The sequence below is a fragment of the Phacochoerus africanus genome, chromosome 15 (assembly GCF_016906955.1).
Source record: "Phacochoerus africanus isolate WHEZ1 chromosome 15, ROS_Pafr_v1, whole genome shotgun sequence".
Taxonomy (NCBI): domain Eukaryota; kingdom Metazoa; phylum Chordata; class Mammalia; order Artiodactyla; family Suidae; genus Phacochoerus; species Phacochoerus africanus.
This window is the reverse complement of record NC_062558.1, coordinates 68,703,496-68,713,094: the sequence shown is the minus strand read 5'-3', so window position 1 is coordinate 68,713,094 and position 9,599 is coordinate 68,703,496.

Here is a 9,599-nt window from a genome sequence, read left to right as displayed (position 1 = left end):
TATTCTACCTTCTGTTTCTAAGAGTTCAGCATTTTTAGGTTCTATGTATACTTGATATCATATAGTGTTTGTCTTTTTTTTTGTCTGACTTAACTCACTTAACATAATGCTTTCAAGATTTATCCATGTTGTTGAAAATGGCAAGACCCCTTTCTTTCCTGCAGCTGATTCCCTTTTTTCCTGTAATCAAATAATATTTATTATATATATATACACACACACACACACCATATCTCCTTTATCCATTCATCTGTATATGCAACTTAGATTTCCATATCTTGGCTATTGTAAATAATGTTGCAGCGAACAAGGAGTACAGCAGAATCTCTTTGATATTATGTTTTCTCTTCCTTTGGATATTTATCTAGACTTGGGTCTGCTGGGTCATGTTGTTGTTCTGTTTAAACCTTTTTAAGGAATCTCCATACTGTTTTTCATTGTGGCTATACCACATCTTATATTCTAGTTCTTAAGCCAATTTTAGTTAAATTTTGTGAGTGGTTTAAGATAAGGGTGCACTTTAATTTTTCTGCATATGTTTATCCAGTTTCCCAGCTCCATTTATTCTTGTCTCCCTTGTCAAGTATTAACATATTTTTTTATTAAACATGTAACAAAAATTTAAGAACTGTGTCCAAAGACATCATGAAGATCTCAAAGTGGAGTTGACAAATTTTGTTGATAGATTCGATGGGAAGTATATGAGGAAAGGGAAGAATCAATGTCAGTTCCTTGGTTATCGTCTTGCCCAATTAGGAGATGGGTGCTAATGCTAACGAAGAGCAGAGAAGGCTAAATTGGGGAAAAGAATGGCATTAAGAGCTCTGTCTGAGATATGTTAATTTGAAGTGCCCAATAGACATTCAAGACATGATGTCAGATTGCTCGCTGTCTCTCTCTCTCTCACACACACACACACACACACACACACACACACACACATCAATTTTTGACAAATCAAACCATCATCACAACATGCTTGCAAAAGAATTGTTTTTTTTAGATTAAATCCTGAATACGCTATGCTCTAGCTGTGTTATCTGACGTTTTAACTAATCTCTCACGTTCTCAGTTTCTTTAGATACAAAATAGGAATAATAATGCATTATGTGTGGTAATGTTTATGAGAATTAATTGACAATAAGATGAACTAAATTAGATAAAACACCTGATATATGGTATAAGTTTAATATTAATGCCCTTCTGGTCACTCTCTTCCCCCTCCTTTGCCACTTTGTATAAAGACAAGTGAAATTTGTCTTAGTTTCTTGATCCTTTCAATTCCTTACCAATTTATTTTTTCTTCATCTAAAAAATATAAAAGCTGCCCGCTCTCACCAGGTCCTTAGGTCCTATTTCTAAGACATCTCCATGTGCATAAGTTAAAATTTCTTTTTCTGGAGTTCCCTTCATGGCTCAGCACTTAATGAACCCAAATAGGATCCATGAGAAAGCGGGCTCGATCCCTGGCCTCACTCATTGGGTTAAAGATCCAGAGTTGCCATGAGCTATGGTGTGGGTCACAGACATGGCTCGGATCCAGCATTGCTGTGGCTATAGTGTAGGCTGGCAGCTGTACCTCTGATTCGAACCCTAGCCTGGGAACTTCCATATGCCATAGGTGCGGCCCTAAAAATCAAAATTACATAAATAAATAAATAAAATTAAAATTTCTTTTTATTCTATTAATTTATCTTGTGTCGATTTTATTATTAGCCCAAGCATAAGAACCCAAAAGACGTAGAAGGGGAAATTTCCCCTCCTTGACCAAAGAAAATTCCAGAGTATCTGAGATTATACCCAAATTTCAAACAGTGAAGAATTTAAACAGAGTTTGGGCTCAATTACTGAAGAATTTAAACAGAGTTTGGGCTTGAGGCAGTAAAGAAGTAACAAGGTTTATGTGCAAGCTCTCAGCCCTACTCCCCTCTCTCTAGTGTTAAGGGTGTCCTTTCATTTCCTGATGAGGCAATGTGCCTTCTACACTTGAAATTTGTTGCCTGCTTTCAGGAATACAGAAAGGAAGGTCAGAGTGTCCCTCTTTCATTGGCTATTTCTTAAATAACTGCAATTCACAATAATCAATATGTCATTGAGGGATATTTTGGGGTAGCCTACCCTGGGCCCCAACACTTCCAATACGAAACTGGTGTTTCTTGAAATCCTCAGATTTAGAAGAAAGTATCGGCATTAATAAGAGGCAGCAAAACCTACTGGAGACACTATTTCCTAATAAGTCTCATAGTTTTTCCCGAGTAAACAGTGACTTAAAGTATTAGGACATGAAAACCCTGAAGAAGCAATTTTAGCCTGCTGACCTGCCTAGACTGAACAAAGAATGAATTTAAAACAGAGACCAACTTGTGGTCATAAGTATTTATGCTTAGGAAACAAATTCTAGAATTGAACGAATTAACACATATTTCACTGGGTCCTTTTTTCAAGGTCTATTCCATGACTATAAACTAAAGGCATCATTACTATATAATGCTAGATCACAATTTCTTGAGAATAATAAATGTCAAAGGGATCACTGACTGAGAGGTGATTAGCACAATACATGACAGAAACATAAGAAATGTTATTTTTTTATTTGTATCCCTTAATCCCCAGCCCCTTTCTTGCCCCTTCCCCTCCCTTCTCCCCACTGGTAACCACTAATGTGTTCTTTATATTTCTGAGTCTATTTCTCTTTTATTGTATTCATTTGCTTTATTTTTTAGATTCCACATATAAGTGATAACAGAGTATCTTTCTCTGACATATTTTGCTAACTATAATACCCTCTGATCCTTCTACATTGTTGCAAATGGTAGGATTTCATTTTTTATGGCTAATATTCCTTCTTCTTTTTTTTTTTTTTTGGTCTTTTTGGTACCACACCCATAGCATGTGGAGGTTCCCAGGCTAGGGGTCGAATCAGAGCTATAGCTCTGATGATCGCCGTTTTGACAGTCATGAGGTGATATTTCATTGTGGTTTTGATTTGCAGCTTCTCTGATGATGAGTGATGTTGAGTATTTTTTTTTTTTATGTGTGTGTTGGCCACCTCTATATCATCTTTGGAAGAATGTCTCTTTAGGGCTTCTGCCTATTTTTCAGGTTTGGGGAGGTTTTTTTTTTATATTGAGTTGTATGAACTGTTTATTTTGGATATTAACCCCTTATTGGTCATATAATGTACAAATATTTTCTCCCAACTACTAGGTTGTCTTTTCATTTCATCAGTGTTTTTTGTTTGTTTTTGCTGTGCAAAATCTTTTAAGTTTAATTGGGTCCTATTTGTTTAATCTTTACTTTTAAGGCTAATATTGGTATAGAGGGTTAGGTGGCTTGAATACCAGGTAATTAAGAAAAAGTCTGGGCTTGTAACTACAATTATATGACATAGACCCCTAATGCATATCCAAAGTATGTCAGGGACTATGGTGAGAGAAGTTCTCAATATGTTGACCCTCAAAAGAAGGAAACATATAATCTAGTTGGACCATAGCCAAAGATTTTACAAAGGAATAAATATTTGTACTGGAATTAATAGGTAAGCCAACTTTAAAAAATACTAATTTGGAGGAGTTCCCTTGCAGTGAAGGGGGTTAAGGATCCAGCATTGTCACTGCAGTGATTCAGGTTGCTACTGTGGCACAGGTTCACTTCCTGGCCCAGGAACTTACACATGCCATGGGCATGGCCAAAACAAAAGCAAAAGCAAAAATAAAATACTAATTTTTAAATTATAAAAATGCTAAATAATGTGTGCTTGGTGTAAAAATAATGGAAAAAATCTATCTGATGGATGGGATAAAACATTACCTATACTTCCATTACCCAGGAAAACTCACTCTTAAGATTTAAACATCCATTTCACATAAGCTTTGATTTATATACATTATACAAATTTATTTTGTATAATGATATTATATATAATTTTACACATTATTTTAAAATAATGTATCATGGGAGTTCCCATTGTGTCTCAGTGGAAACGAATCTGACTAGTGTCCATGAGAAAGCAGATTCAATCCCTGGCCTTGCTCATTGGGTTAAGGATCTGGCATTGCCGTAAGCTCTGGTGTAGGATGCAGACTCATCTTGGATCTGGCATTGCTGTGGCTGTGGTATAGACTGGTGGCTACAGCTCCAAGTCGACCCCTTGCCTGAGAACCTCTATATGCCACAGGTGCGGCCTAAAAAGACACACACACACATATACAAAATGTTTCGCTAGTGTTACACATGTCAAATAGCCCTAGAATTATATCATTTTTTACAACTGAGTAGTATTCTATCATACTGATGGTCCCATGATTTAATTATCTCTCAACAATTTAAAGTACTGGATATAAATACTAATGTGCTATGCATGACTTCAGATTTTAGAAATGGACCTGGGAGTAGAAACAAGGAAGGTAGCTACATGAAGGAAGGTAGCTACATGAAGAAAGGTGTGGAAATGAGAATGTTCAGGGAATATTAAAGAATTGATAAGTTTGGGCAACAATTAAGAATACGTAAGCTATTGTAGGAATTATTGCACCTCAGTTGGGGCAGATCCAAATAAAAGGTAAATGTTAGGTTCAAGTATTCAGAGTTTTGGGAAAGGAAGGGACATGGCAGGTCTGAGGAGAGCAAGGAGACACAATCAGAGCAGAGCTTCAGGAAAATTCTCTTACAAGAAGCATGTGGGAATGAATTGGAAAGGAAAGGGAGTGATGGGGAAGAGACAAAACAGCAGGTTATTTCAACAGTGAAATCCAAGATAATGAGGGCTGGAAACCAGACGATGATTTCAGAAAAGGAAAAGATGTTGGAGAGAGGTATTTATAAGCATCAGCTATTGTGCTCTTTGCTTAATACAAATTACATACATTTTAGGGACACTTAGCATGGGTATTAGCAACCATTTTCTTTCTGAGTGCTGCTAAAACTAGTAAGTGTAATATAATGACACTGCTAAAATAAAACTGTTTTTTCCTTTTATAATGCTGCAGTCTTGTTATATAAAATAAGCCAGTATGGAGTTACAAATCCAACAGTTTAGAAGGATCTGCTAAAGGACTTTTTGTTTTAACAAAAGTTGTCTTGATAGACTTGGTTTTTTTTTCTTTTAAATTATCTGTAGTGTTGTTTATATTTAAATAACAGATCGATTGTTTGCAGTTGATGTTTCCTTGGGTCTGTTTTCCCAACAACTGCTTGAGTATTTCAAGCTTTTTTTTTTTTTTTTTTTGTCTGCACCTTTGACATTGGAGGTTCCTGGGCCAGGGATCAAATCTGAGCTGCAGCTGTAACCTGTGCAGCAGCTGTGGCAAAACTGGATCCTTAATACACTATGCCACAGCAGGAACTCAAGCATGTCTTGATTGAAAAGGTTTATTAAGAGAGTTAACATCACTGAATTCTTTTCCATTTATTTGGATGATAATTATTTATATAAATACAATATGTTTAGACAAAGAAGGTAGCATAATACTGTGGGAAGAGGACTGGGGAATAAGATTCAAGAGTGTCATGTTTTCGTCTTGGTTGGCCACTGTTCAACTTTGGTCAAGGCACTGAAGTGCTAGGCCCTATTTCTGTACTTGTAAAGCTACTTCTGCTAGTTCAGAACTATAACTGTTAGTATTATGGCTACAGAACTACCACAGAACTATTACTATTATATACCTGCTGCTATTCTTACCATTTCAGCTAATGACATGATTCCCCTCCCATTTCTTTCTGATTTTTTTAAAGTATAGTTAATTTAAAATGTTGTGCCAATTTCTATAGTACAGCTAAGTAACTCAGTCATACATACATATACATTATTTTTTTAATATATTATTTTCCATCGTGGTCTATTGAGAAGATTGGATAGAGTTCCTTGTGCTGTACAGTAGGACCTTCCTGCTTATCCATTCTAAATGTAATAGTTTGCATCTACTCACCCCAAACTCCCAGTCCATCTCACTCCCACTCCCCTCTCCCGTGGCAACCACAAGTATGTTCTCTGTGTCAATGAGTCTGTTTCTCTTTTGTAGACAGTTCATTTGTGCCATATTTTAGATTTCCTTCCATTTTTTTAAATGTGGCCATATGCACTCTTCTGAGGGTTTTTACTGCATTAGTTTCAATCTCCATGTCAACCCCACGAGATAGGCACAATTTCTTGCGTTTCACTGAGGAGGAAATAGAGGTGCAGAGAGATTAAATAACTTGCTCAAGAAAATTAGTGATTCTGGAGGTTAAACCCAGGTCTGTCCACACTGCCTCTGTAAGACTGTTAAGACAAGTAGACTGGACCTAACCTGCTTTTGAAGTTCTGAGATTTAAAACCTTGTGACTTCTAGAGCAGAGGAGCAGAAACCTGATCTCCTTTTATATTGCTGGCAAGGAAAGACAGACTCATCTTCTTAATGGTCTCTGGGCTGCAGTGTTACTAGTTTTTATACCAAGTCTTTGGACCTTTCTGATTAAACTATGTACATACATTTCCCATTTCTAGCCACACTTAAAGTTGGACGTGAGAATTTTGGCATCAATTAATACTAGTAAATCAAACAAATTCTGAATTTAATTCTGTCCTCTGATATCATTTTAACATAAGTGGTCTCTTAGTTCATCTCAATATCAGACTAGACTGCCTATTTCCTGGAATTAGGCATCACTTCTGTCTTGATTCCTATTTTATTCCTCAGTAAATATTTACAAAACAAATAACTTAATGAATGACTATAAATTCTTGACTAGGTCACTTTATTAAAATATTTGATTAAACCTAAGTGACTTTACTGTGAAACTGTTGTTCCCCAAACTGGAATTGAAATGCATTCAAATTTGTTGTGACTTCTTCGTAGCAATGGGTTTAAAAGAGTAGTAGACAAATTAGGCAAATTTATATTGCATACAATTGACAAGAAATCTAGCTTATGATTCTTTTTTTTTTCTTGTTTGTTTTCTTTTTATGGCCGCACCTGTGGCATATGGAAGTTCCTAGGCTAGGGTTTGATTCAGAGATGCAGCTGAGGCTTATGCCATGGCCACAGCAATGCCAGATCCGAGCTGTATTTGCAACGTACAGTGCAGCTTGCCACAATGTCAGATCTTGAGCGAGGCCAGGGATTGAACCTGCATTCTCACAGAGGCAATGTCTTATCCTTAATCCACTGAGCCACAGCCAGAATTCCTAGCTTCTGATTCTTAAAGTTTTAAATACCTAAACACAGCTGAAGATTTAGCTGTGAGGACATTTTTATGAGATAAGGGAATTTATGCAGTAAAATTAAACCTTTTAGAGAAGTATTTTCTTTGTATAAGAATAGGTGCAATTTCATAACTTGGGTGACAATTGAATATCTACCTTTGAAAAGGAAAATAAACAATTTTTCAAAGATTAAAGACCAAAATTTGAGTGAGAGAAGTGAGACAATCCTCCAAGATCTGTTTACTTCCCCTTTTTTCTTACCTTGATTTTCCTGCTCTTTTTAAAAATCTGATTTGTTAGAGTTAACTCTTTAGTTACAAATTGTTGACTAAAATTGAAAGTCATGTATATTCTACACTGACTCTTAAAGCCAGGATACCAAGGAGAATATCCTTGGATTTAAAAGGACTTAAAAATATTGAGGCAATTATTCAGATATTTAGGGCTCTAGGAAATCCTAAGTAATACTTAGGGATAGTTTATTTTTTAAAAATATCTCTCTTTGCTGTAATTTCAAGTAGTTTATTACCTAGATAATTCCAGGTAAAATAATCTTACTTCAGATATAACAATAAAACATTTTCTCAATACATGTTTATTTGATAAAAGAGTAATTTGAGTCTGATTTGAAATTTTCAATCTTAAAAGCATCTCCCATTGTCTAAGGTGCAGTTTCTGTGTCTAACCAAGTCTAAGTTAACTAATTTTCCTCTGATTCCAGTTTGGCTGAAATCACGGAGGTGCTGCTATTCTTAAAAATCTGCCCTTTTTTCCCTGTAAAAAGCAGTAAGCAGTCCTCCAGGCATACAAGGAAGCCTGTTCTCCACACTTGACTGCTCTGCTCAGGTCATATCCACTTTAGTCCACCTTTTGCTATGTAATGTTAGCTGCTTGTTTAGCTGTGTGTCTCTTTGATGGCTAACAACACCTATATGAAAGGTGACATTTTCTTCACAAAAGCAGGTGCACCAAACTCTACTGTGAATCTCAGCTGGATTCACTGAGGTACTGTAATTTATTTGATTAGTGGCAAAGTCAATTGAACTTTTAAAAAATTCTCTCTTTTTTTTTTTCAAGGAGACTGAATTGATCTTCCTGATGTATATGTAAGCACAATCAATCATGCCAGCCTGGCGGGTTGCTCATTTTTGTTCTCTGAACCACTCACTCATCCTTTGCATTTAATTTCAGACAATACAGAATCTTGTAGCTTCTTCAAGGCAGATTTGGAAGACCATAGACAGAGAAAGGAAGCAATACTTGGAAATCAAATTTGTGAGGATGTCAGAAGAGGAAGGATGGGGGTGGGGTAACATCTCACTTCTTTTGGGGCTAGTCAATTACAATATACTATGTTGGTGTCAGTATATTTTGGCAGACTAGCCTAAAGGTCTGAATCTATAATTCATCATCTTAATTTAAAATTATGGACACAGTTGCTGAATAAAACATTCCATTTGCCCTTCCTATTTATAACTCACACCAGATCTATCGTCAATTTCTCACATGATTCTTACAAGGCCACTGTGCTGGCTATCTTCTCTTTGCCCCTCCACATCTACAATCCAACTTTCTCTACTCTGCTCTATACCCTGTAGGATCCTAACTTATCTGGGCTGTCTTATAGTGCTCTCTTGCTCCAACATGGGTTTGACGTTGAGAAGGACAGGCATGAGAGTGTAGACTGGGTGGAGAGTAAAGTCAGGTTATTACCTCTTAGAGTAGGATTTGCTTGTGACTGCTTTCCTCTACTGAAGGCTTTTGTTGGCCAGACATCTCCATACAGATCTTTCCAGGTACCACGAACTATGAACTGCTGAATCAATGGAGGTGAAATCTGAGAAGAAAACTTCAGTATTAGCTGTGCCAGGTGTAGGCATCTCATGATATGATAGCTCTAGGCCACAATTCGGGGATAGTTGCATTCTTGGGAATCCTCTCTACTGGGCCCAGACTAGCTTGGGAGGAAAAATCCACTTTATTATTAGGACAAATTATTCAGGGGACTATACATGACCCTGTACCAAGAGAAGACAGAACCAGTCCTGGCCAACATTACCCCTGCATTTGGCTACAGTGACTGGTTAAAAATGGGTTTGTATCACTGTGCACCGTTATGAGGCCACCTGGAGCAATTTTCCTACCACTGTCAAAAGTTAATCTTATCATTAGGGTGAGTATTGATTTCCTGGGGCTGCAATAATGAATTACCACACACTCAGTGACTTGAAACTACAGAAATATATTCTCACAATTCTGGAGGCTGAGAAGTCCAGATCAACTTCTTATCAGGCCCATGTTCCCTCTAAAGACTCCAGGAAAGGATCCTTCCTTACCTCTTCCTAGGTTTTGGTGGCTTCCAGAAATCCATGGCATCCTTTGTCTGGTTCCTATGTCATTCTAATCTCAATGGTTG